The sequence below is a fragment of the Trachypithecus francoisi genome, unplaced genomic scaffold (genome assembly GCF_009764315.1).
Source record: "Trachypithecus francoisi isolate TF-2019V2 unplaced genomic scaffold, Tfra_2.0 Lachesis_group18, whole genome shotgun sequence".
Lineage (NCBI taxonomy): Eukaryota > Metazoa > Chordata > Mammalia > Primates > Cercopithecidae > Trachypithecus > Trachypithecus francoisi.
In genome coordinates, this window is record NW_022681463.1 from 18,301,938 (window position 1) to 18,312,040 (window position 10,103).

Genomic DNA, 10,103 nt, shown 5'->3' on the forward strand with positions numbered 1-10,103 from the left:
TACTATGTTGAACAGAAGTAGTGAGAGAGGACATCCTTGTCTTGCACTGGTTTTCAAGGGGAATGCTTCCTGCTTTTGCCCATCCAGTATAATGTTGGCTGTTGGTTTGTCAAAGATGGCTCTTATTATTTTGAGATATGTTCCTTCAATACTTAGTTTATTGAGAGTTTTTTAACATGAACGGTGTTGAATTCCATCAAAAGCTTTTTCTGCATCTATTGACATAATCATGTGGTTTTTGTTTTGGTTCGGTTTATGTGATGAACCACATTTACTGATTTGCTTATCTTGAACCAACCTTGCACCCAAGGGATGAAGCCTACTCAGTTATGGTGGATAAGCTTTTTGGCTGGATTTGGTTTGCAAGTATTTTGTTGAGGATTTTTCATCAATGTTCATCAAGGATATTAGCCTAAAGCTTTCTTTTTTTGTTGTGTCTTTGCCAGGTTTTGGTATCGAGATGATGCTGGCTTCATAGAATGAGTTGGGGAGGAGTCCTTCCTCAATATTTTGGAATAGTTTCAGTAGAAGTGAATGGTACCAGCTTTTCTTTGTACATCTGGTATAATTCAGCCGTGAACTCATCAGGTCCTGGGCCTTGTTTTATTGATAGGCTATTTACTACTGATTCCATTTCAGAGCTTGTTATTGGTCTGTTTAGTGAATCAGTTTCTTCCCAGTTCAGACCTGGGAGGGTGTATGTGTCCAGAAATTTATCCATCTCTTCTAGGTTTTCTAGTTTGTGTGCATAGAGGTGTTCGTAATAGTTTCTAATGGTTGTTTTCATTTCTGAATTACCACAAATTTATTGGCTTAAACAACACAAATTTATTACCTCATAGTTGTGGAGGTCAGAGATCTGGAATAAGTTTCAGTGAGCTAAAATCAAGGAGTCAACAAGGCTGCCAGCTTCCTGAAGGCTCTAGGAGAGAATACATTTTCCCATTTTTTCCAGCTGTTAGACACCACCTTTGTTCCTTGGCTCCTGTCCTGCATCCCTCTGACCTCTGCTTCTGTTGCCATATCTTCTTCTCTGACTCTGACCCTGCTGCCTCCCTCTTATAAGCATACTATGATTTCACTGTACCCACCCACATAATCCAGAATAATCTCCCCCATTTCTACATCCTAAATCATACCTGCAAAGTCTCTGTTGCCATAAAAGGTAACATATTCACAGGTTTCCAGGATTAGGACAGGGTCTTTTGCGGGGGCATTATTATATCTACCACAAATGCCTTTTATCAGGAATTATATTTTATTTGCTGTTACTATGGCTTGCTTTTATTAATTTTCTTTTATATCCTTTTTATCCACTTATTTTAAACTTTCCTCTGTCATTTTGTGCCAAGTGTGTCTTTTGCATACAGGTCTTTTAAAAGTTGTTATTCTTTTGGAAACATCATTTGAAATTTCTTTCTCTGAAAGGGGTAAGTTATACACCTTTTCCAGATGTGTTAATTTTTAAAAGTCATCATATGTGTATACCCTTTTCTCTTCAGGTAAGTTTTCTCTATAACAATCTTGATTCTTCAAGGCTGTTTTCTTCTCTTATAGGGCTCATAGAAAAGTTTAAAGTAGAGAAAATTATGGTCTGTGATTTTTTTTTCCATCTTTTAAAAAAAGACTAAGTGTTTGACAGTTACCTGGAAATCTGATTCATCTTCCAGACATCTGACTGTGCTTTTATTCTGGTATCAGATATGTCTTTTTGACTTTAGTTTTGATGTCTTAGATTTCAAATCCACAAAGATTATAAAAACCATGTACCTGCTAGAACAAGGGGTAAAAAGCTTGAGTAAGAGAAATCTCAAATTGTTGAGAGCAATACAGCAAGTCATTGATATTAATGGCTTAGCATCTATATGTAATATGTTGTTACAACTTGGCTATGCTAATAGCTGTAACAACATTATCACATACGATGTAAGAATATCAGTCTTGGATGAGATGATTTCTTTCCTTTAGAAGTTTTTCTTCTCTGGGCTGGGCACAGTGGCCCACACCTGTAATCCTAGCACTTTGGGAGGCTGAGGTGGGCGGGTCACCTGAGGTCGGGAGTTCGAGACCAGCCTGGACAACAAGAAATCCCATCTCTACTAAAATTACAAAAATTAGCCGGGTGCGTTGGTGTGCACCTGTAATCCCAGCTACTCAGGAGGCTGAGGCAGGAGAATCACATGGACCCAGGAGGTGGAGGTTGCAGTGAGCCACTGCACTCCAGCCTGGGCAGCACAGCAAGCAAAACACATCTGCAGTACTGCCACTAAGGGAAGATTTATATTCAACCCTACTGTGGATTGGTTTTTTTCACAGACTGAACCCTTCATTCCTTACCTCCATTATGAATCTCTGAATTGAGTGACACATGTATGTAAACCTCACCTGGAAAGCAGATAACTTAGTTTTGATGGTATAAGAAAACTCCATTCCTGTATAGCTCTACATCTCTTTATGTCATTATTGTCACAAATTACATCTTTATACCTTGTGTCCCCATCAAAACAAACATAGTATGTAAAGTTGTCTTTTAAATCAGATAGGTAAAAAAGAATAACAAATAAAAATTCTGTATTTATACTATCTTTTCTATTTACCTATGTAAATACATGAGTGTTAACTGGCTAGTTTTACTTCCACTTGAATCAGAATAATAGGTCTGATGATTCTAAATGGTATGATTGACATTTACTTTAACCTTATCACTGTTCCTGCTTTTTCTCCATTGTATATATGTGAATAATTCACTGATAAGCAGTGAATGTCCTGTATTAAAGAACTGTTCATTGAGTCGTACTACAAGCACCCACTGAGCACTGGACATTGGACTCTGAAGCAAGTGATAAACTGTAGACTGCCATCAGAGAATTAACCTTGGAGGGGAGGAAGCTGACATGCATCACCAGGCAATTTTATGGTAATTTCATAAGTGCAACATTTACAACTATGTACCATTCACCATGGGAACACATCAGATCCAGTCCTGAGTAATCAGTAAAGGCTTCCAAGAGAGGGACCAGAGAAGGAAGGAAGGCGTAAAGGAAGACAAAGTTGAAAAGGTCAGCAGTAATTTTAAAAGATCATCTTGTCCACAGTGTGAAAACTGGTGTCTACAAAGGAAAATGTAGAAAAGGTAAAAAGCCAGGTGGGAGGTTATTAGCATTCTGCTCATGCTGGGGGAGAACTAGGGTTGTGATAGAGAAGTAAGCAAACGCTTGAGTCATGCAGAAGTGAAGAGTGATCGAATGTAGTGATTGTCTGGAGGTGGAAGGTAGGAGGTGGATAAAAAAGGAATGCCTGTTAGAAGTCTGTCTTGGGCAAGACAAGAGATGCATATCTTTATTGAGAGAAGGAATGCAGAAGAAGGAGCAAGCTGAGAAGTTGAGAGTTGGGGGAAGGGGGATGCTAGAGAGGAGGTGAATTTGCCTGGGGAAGAACCAGGTGGAGCTATCCAGTGGACTGACATTCAGTTGCCCTTTTTAAAATTTAAAAGATATGTATTGATCAATTTCTATGTGCTAGACACATTACTAGGTGCTGAAAGCACAAGGCGCAGAAACATAGGCATGGTTCTTTCCCTTAGGGAATCTGATGGCAAAGGACAATAACATTGAAATTTTTTTTCAAAAGACAAACATAGTCATTATAATAAAGCACATAAGTGAAATTACCATATTAAATCCCAGGAGCTTTGGGTGCTCGTGAGAGGTGTGCTGTAACATATTGAGTGTTCAGAAAAGACTTTCTAGAGAACAAAATGTCAAATTTAAACCTAAAAAACATGTAGGAACTAGGAAGAATGTGTGATGGCATAGAGGGGGAACCAGAGGAGCAGAAATGAAGGCAGATGATGGACATCTTTCAGACAGGAAAGTACTACAGCCTGGAGATGCAAAAGATTAGATGGAATTCTTTTTTAATGGACAGAAAATTAACGTGACTGGAATACAGACTGTGAGTAGATAAGAGACAAGAGATAACATTTAACAAAGTAATTAGGGGGTCAGGGAAGGCACAAAGGGTCTTATAAACCAGAGTAAGAACTTGTGCTTTACCTGAAATAGGGTCACCAACCACTCTAGTTTTCCTGGGTCTGAGTGCTTTCCCAAGACACAGGATTTTCAGTGTCAAACTGAAATAGCCCTGGACTATTCAGAACAACTGGTCACCCTAGAGAGCCATTTGATGGTTTTATGTAGAGGTTTTCATGTATGATGAGGTTGTAGACTGGGGAGACCACTGTGGCTATGATATGGAGAAAGAAGGAGACTGATGCAGTAATGAAGATGAAATGTGATGATGACCAAGCTGGGGCAGGGCGAGGTTCAGTAGAGACAGAGAAAAACTAGGTGGGTTTGTTAAATTTTAAGAGCTGTTATAATTAAACAGATGTGTAACAATTTAATGAGTGAATGGGTTTAATGTGTGAGAAAGGCATCCAGGTGGTTGGTGGTGCCATTTCCTGATTCCAGAGGGAGAGAAATGGCTTTATATGATAAGATGAAAAGTTCCATTTTAGACATGTCGAGTTTGTAAGGTTGTCAGATAAAATAATAGGACATCCAGTTAAACTGAGATCTTAGGCAAGGAATGAGCACATTTTTAGTTTAAGGATGTCTCGAAGAGGAATAATTATGGAATGTACATACAAAAAAGAAATTCAGTTTTAAATGAAGGTTCTGGTAACCTTATGAGTTTGGGATGCCTGGAGTCATCTGAATAGTAATATTCTTTAGGCATTCAGGATGTATGGGTTTGAAACTCAGGAGAAAGGTTTGGCTGAAAGGCCAGGGCAGTGCAATCACAGTGAATGTTTTATTTTGTTAGAGATCATTCCAGAAAGTAAGCATCACCATTTAGTTCCAAACTATTTATGACCTACGAATTTGTGTTTCTCATGGGATATAATTTCAAACATTAGTTTAAGTGAAGGCAGACCCTTTGCTCCCCTCCTAGTGCTGACAGTCACCCTCCGACTGCCTTCTTATTACCAACCAATTTGACCAAAATATAACCCACATCCAGACGTAAAGACCGACATCCTGTCCTTTTGCAAAATGAGCTTTTGAAATCACAGGACCAAGTTAGAAAAGTGTATTGATTAATCTTAGAAAAGTTTTACTTAATGCACCAGAAAACAATGTCTTCGAATTTAAGCAGAATATATTCCCTGACCATTCTAGGCAACAGAATTTGCTAGAATGTAAGCAAACATGTTGGAGTAGCAGATATTTTTTAAACCTCAACTAAGATATGCATCTACAGGTGATGCAGTTTAACAGATCCTATTAATTGATCGTAGAATGCCTCAAATAATTGATGATTTTATCCAAATGTTACTGAAAGCAAATATGATTGGTGATAAAAATCACCAATATCATGGTGATTTTTCAGAAGGTTATCCCTCTTTCAAATCTATTTTCAAAAAGTAATAGGATATTTTGGGAAATAAAGGTGTACAAAGGCCACAGCCACATTTTTCTGGCTTGCCAGAGAGCTTGCACATTCCTGCTGCCTTCAGGGTGAGCGCAGGGCCCAGGGCTGTGTCTGGTTTATACCTGCACTCTCAAAGTCTAGCAGAGATGCTTAGAATGCCTTTGGATCAGCCTCATTTCCATCACTTTTGGTCCCACCTCCTAATATAGGACCTTCAGGCTCTGCAAATTCTCTCTCAATTATTTCTAGGAATTAATAGAGAGTGCTTTGCATGTGCTGAGAAACAAGTCTAGTTCACTACCACCCTGTGGCCACGGCTGTCTGTTTCCCAGCCCTTGTGGTCTCAACTCGTGGAGTCCTACCGGATGCACCGAGTTAGATTGGATCTATTCTGATCACAAAGGAGGCTTTGTCATGTTCCTCATCCACTGTGCTGCTGCCTCCGAGGTGTCAGAGGGACTCTAGGTGGTCTAAAACTTACTGTGCTTTGTAGAAGTAAGGAGACAGATTGTTTTCCCATTTTGTGTGATTTTTTTTGTATTCATGCCAAAGCAACGTTGCTTGTATGCAGTGCCTCACAGAACTTTTAATGAAATAGCTCATGTTCTCCATTATAACCTTCAGTCAACGCTATAACATTCAGCTCTAAGAGACAACAGTGACATCTGCTGGTGGAAGCAAGCACTTTCAGCCACAACTAACTCAGTTTGTATGAACCTTTAGTCAACACAACACTGACCAATAAGAATGGTTCTATTTGCCACAATTACGTTATTTTGAAAGTGTTGCACTGTATATTCTTACTGATGAGCATATTTTATTTACTATTTGAGTCACATACATATAAGATTCTAACCAAAATGAGTGAGCAGGTCAGAAAACTGCCTAGAGGACCTCACATTTCTAGGATATTTTGAAATGGAAAAACATGAGTTTACTAGTTGTTTTTGGCATGATATAGGACAAGATTCAAACTCCAGTTGTACAAAGGCACAAAACAGACAAATAAACGACAAACTTGTATTACAGTCAACCATGCTAGTATACAGCACGGCGATTAGACACATGAACTCTAGGGTGCAGAGCTGGGTTTGAATCTCAACTCTTCCACTTAACAGCAGTAACCTTAGGCAAGTCACCACATTTCTTTGTGACTCAGTTTTCTCATCTGTAAGGTGGGAATAAAGACAATCATGTCTATATTATAGGGGTATCAAGAGGATTAAATGAACTAATAGTACAAATGCTTAGTACAAATGTCTCTGGCACATAGTAAGCACTCTCTGTGTATGATTAAGGAATACATATTTAAGAATTATTATTATTTAATGATTAAGTATTATTTTTAGTATCATTATATATTTAAGTATTATTATTATTACATTTAGTTAATGTTATGAAATGTTTCATGTTAATCCTGAATGATTATCTGGAGGAGGAGTGAGAGTAAAATAAATAAAACAAAGAATCTTAAAAATATCAGTTATTTCATCATAGCCAACTTGATGGCAAAATGAATCTGCCAGGCAATCCTAAAATTTATAAACTTTCTTTCAAAATTAAGAAGAAACAAATTTTAGCTTTTGATAAAGCAAACATTTCTAATTTAGTTCTGTTTCTACTAGCCATTGAATACTGAAAAAGTCAAGAGAAAAAATAGAAAGTCATTTTTTGCATTAGAATAGAGTCCTTTTAGGATTCCCAATGAATGGTTTTGTTTTCTAATTTTAAAATAGCTATATCTTAAAAATATTAACTAACAGGCATTAAATTACAGATTAAATAGAAGAAGATCCCAAAGGCCAGCATATGTTAAATGACATCACTTAAATCACGTTAAGCAAACATTTACCTAATAAAAATAACCACTGCAAGTGTGTTTCTAGAAAATGACAACAATAACCATGATTTGCCCTATGGTCAGTACATATTCAGCCTATACCACTTTGTGTGTGTTTTTTTTCTCTTGTTGTTGTTGTTGTTGTTGTTGTTGTTTTGAGACAGAGTCTTGCTCTCTGTCACCCAGGCTGGAGTGCAGTGGCCTGATCTCAGCTCACTGCAAGCTCAGCCTCCCGGGTTCACACCATTCTCCTGCCTCAGCCTCCTGAGTAGCTGGGACTACAGGCCCCTGCTGCCACCACGCCAGGATAATTTTTTGTATTTTTAATAGAGACGGGATTTCACCATGTTAGCCAGGATGGTCTCGATCTCCTGACCTTGTGATCCGCCCGCCTCAGCCTCCCAAAGTGCTGGGATTACAGGCGTGAGCCACCGCGCCCAGCCCTCTTTGTAGTTTTGAAAGGGAAGTTTGCACACCCAGTCAGGCCATAGTATGGCAGAGGTAAAAGATTCGCAGAGAAACAGAGCAGCAACGTGTCAACGCTTTTTTGTATCGACCATATGGGGAAATTTTTAAAATATATATATTCTTAAGTTTTTATCAAACATATGTACCAGCAAAATTAGCAGAATCCTACTTCTCCATATTGTCCAATGGAATAATTCAGGTCAGTTTCATAATCATATTGAAAGACTAAACTCATGTAAGAGGGCAGAAACAGATAAAATGTTATACATTTAAACCTGTTTCAGTCAGATTTGAAGTTAAGTTTAAAAAAAAAAAAGTCACCCTATCAAAAAATGCCTGCCTCATCAGAAACTCAACACATTTTAATCTGCTCCAAGGACAGATTTGAACAACTAACTGATAAACTAAAATTAGTTCACTTGTAAATAATATATGGATAAAAGTATTGACATCAGATAAAACAATGTCAATAAATTTGTAAGGAATTTCAAGGTAAAATACTAAAATGTGTTAATTTGTTGTTTGCTCCTAATTAAACTCATTTTCAAACGGGATTTTGAAAAGGGAAATAGATATCTACAGACAGGGCCCATCTATGACTGCAAAACCTGCATCGAAACACTTCAGTGGTCAGTGCTTCAACCATCAGAAAATCTCTCTCTTGATTTTTTCAGAATATCCAATGACTAGTAAAAATAAAATGGTGTGTGAATATTTTTTAAAAGCAAACTAAAACATCATGAATGAGACGCTCAACTACACACAGGCTGCCAGTTTCCCTGCACATCCAGGCCAGCCCTGAAGATGCCAAAAGAGAAACAAGAGATTGATGGAAGATACAAATACAACAGATGCAGAATTAAAACAGGGAATTAACTAGATATAAAACAGACATTCTAAGTGTGTGTGTGTATGTTTGTGTGTGGTTGTATAACTAAGTCACCATAAACTTTGAAACCTAGATGAAAAATATAAATTTCTAGCAAAAACAGTTTTAAAAACCGGAAGTAGAAAACACAAATGAACTAAAAACCATCTTAAAAAATTGATATTGTAATAACCAAAAAACCCAGGCCAAAAATGTGGTACAAGTGCATCCTACCAAGCTTTTAAGAAACAGATAATTACTTCCTTCTACTAATAGAAGTCAGGCATATTTTTCTGGGCAATGCAGCCATTTTGAATCTCTGCTAGAAATAACAAACAATATAAATTAGAACTCATATTGAAAGATTACTCCAGTTTTTCCTCCAGCTGGTTTTTAGAGTCTGACTGACGCATCCAGATCTGAGGGTCTAACACCAGCTGAGGCTTGTGTTTCCTTTATGCAGACCTGGTCCATTTGAAGAGCAAGTCTTTGGCCATGCTCTACACTAGCTCGCGAGCCAACCAAAACCAAATGATGAGACCACAACCTTCTGCATCCACCAAGTTTTATTCACGTACAGTTGTTACTGCAGATAGACATGCTGAGAAGTTTCTTAGCAGGAGGGTTTTACGGAATCCTAGTTATTTCAACAAACTTTACTTATGTATAGTACCAGCTCAGTCTAATGTACAGCAGCAAGAATCATTTTCCAATCTTGAGATTGCTGGCTGAGTCCTTGCTAATTCACAGGTGGATCAATATAGCTGATTTTCATGTGAACTTTAATATGAAACTCACAAATCAGCTATACCTACATACAGCTGTGGCCCACAAAAGATGCGTTCTAAACCCTTGAACCAGGCAATTTTCTTTTTATAGCATTGTCTCTTGAACCAGGCAATCTTCTTATTATAGAATTGTCCTTGGACCCAATCCATCTAGATACATGAGCTAATACTGTGTTGTTACTATCTATTAAGATGCTTTTGAAGTTATAAACACTTATTCATTCCACTATTTTTTATATGGCCAGCTACAAATTAAACAGAGCTCAAGACTTGAGAAAGAAATGGATGAACAAGACTGAATTAATCTGTTCTCATGCTGCTAATGAAGACATACCCGAGATTGGGAAATTTATAAAGGAAAGAGTTTTAATGGACTCACACTTCCACATGGCTGGGGAGGCCTCACAATCATGGCAGAAGGTGAATGAGGAGCAAAGTAACATTTTACATGGCGGTAGGCAAGAGAGGATGTGCAGGAGAACTCCCCTTTATAAAACCATCAGATCTCGTGAGCCTTATTGATTATCACAAGAACAGCACAGGAAAAACCTGCCTCCATGATTCAATTACCTCCCATTGGGTCCCTCCTGCAACACATGGGGATTACTATAATTCAAGGTGAGATTTGGGTGGGGACGCAGAGCTGAACCATATCAAAGACAGACAAGTTTCTTTCTCTTATGGAATTTATATTCTAGTGAAA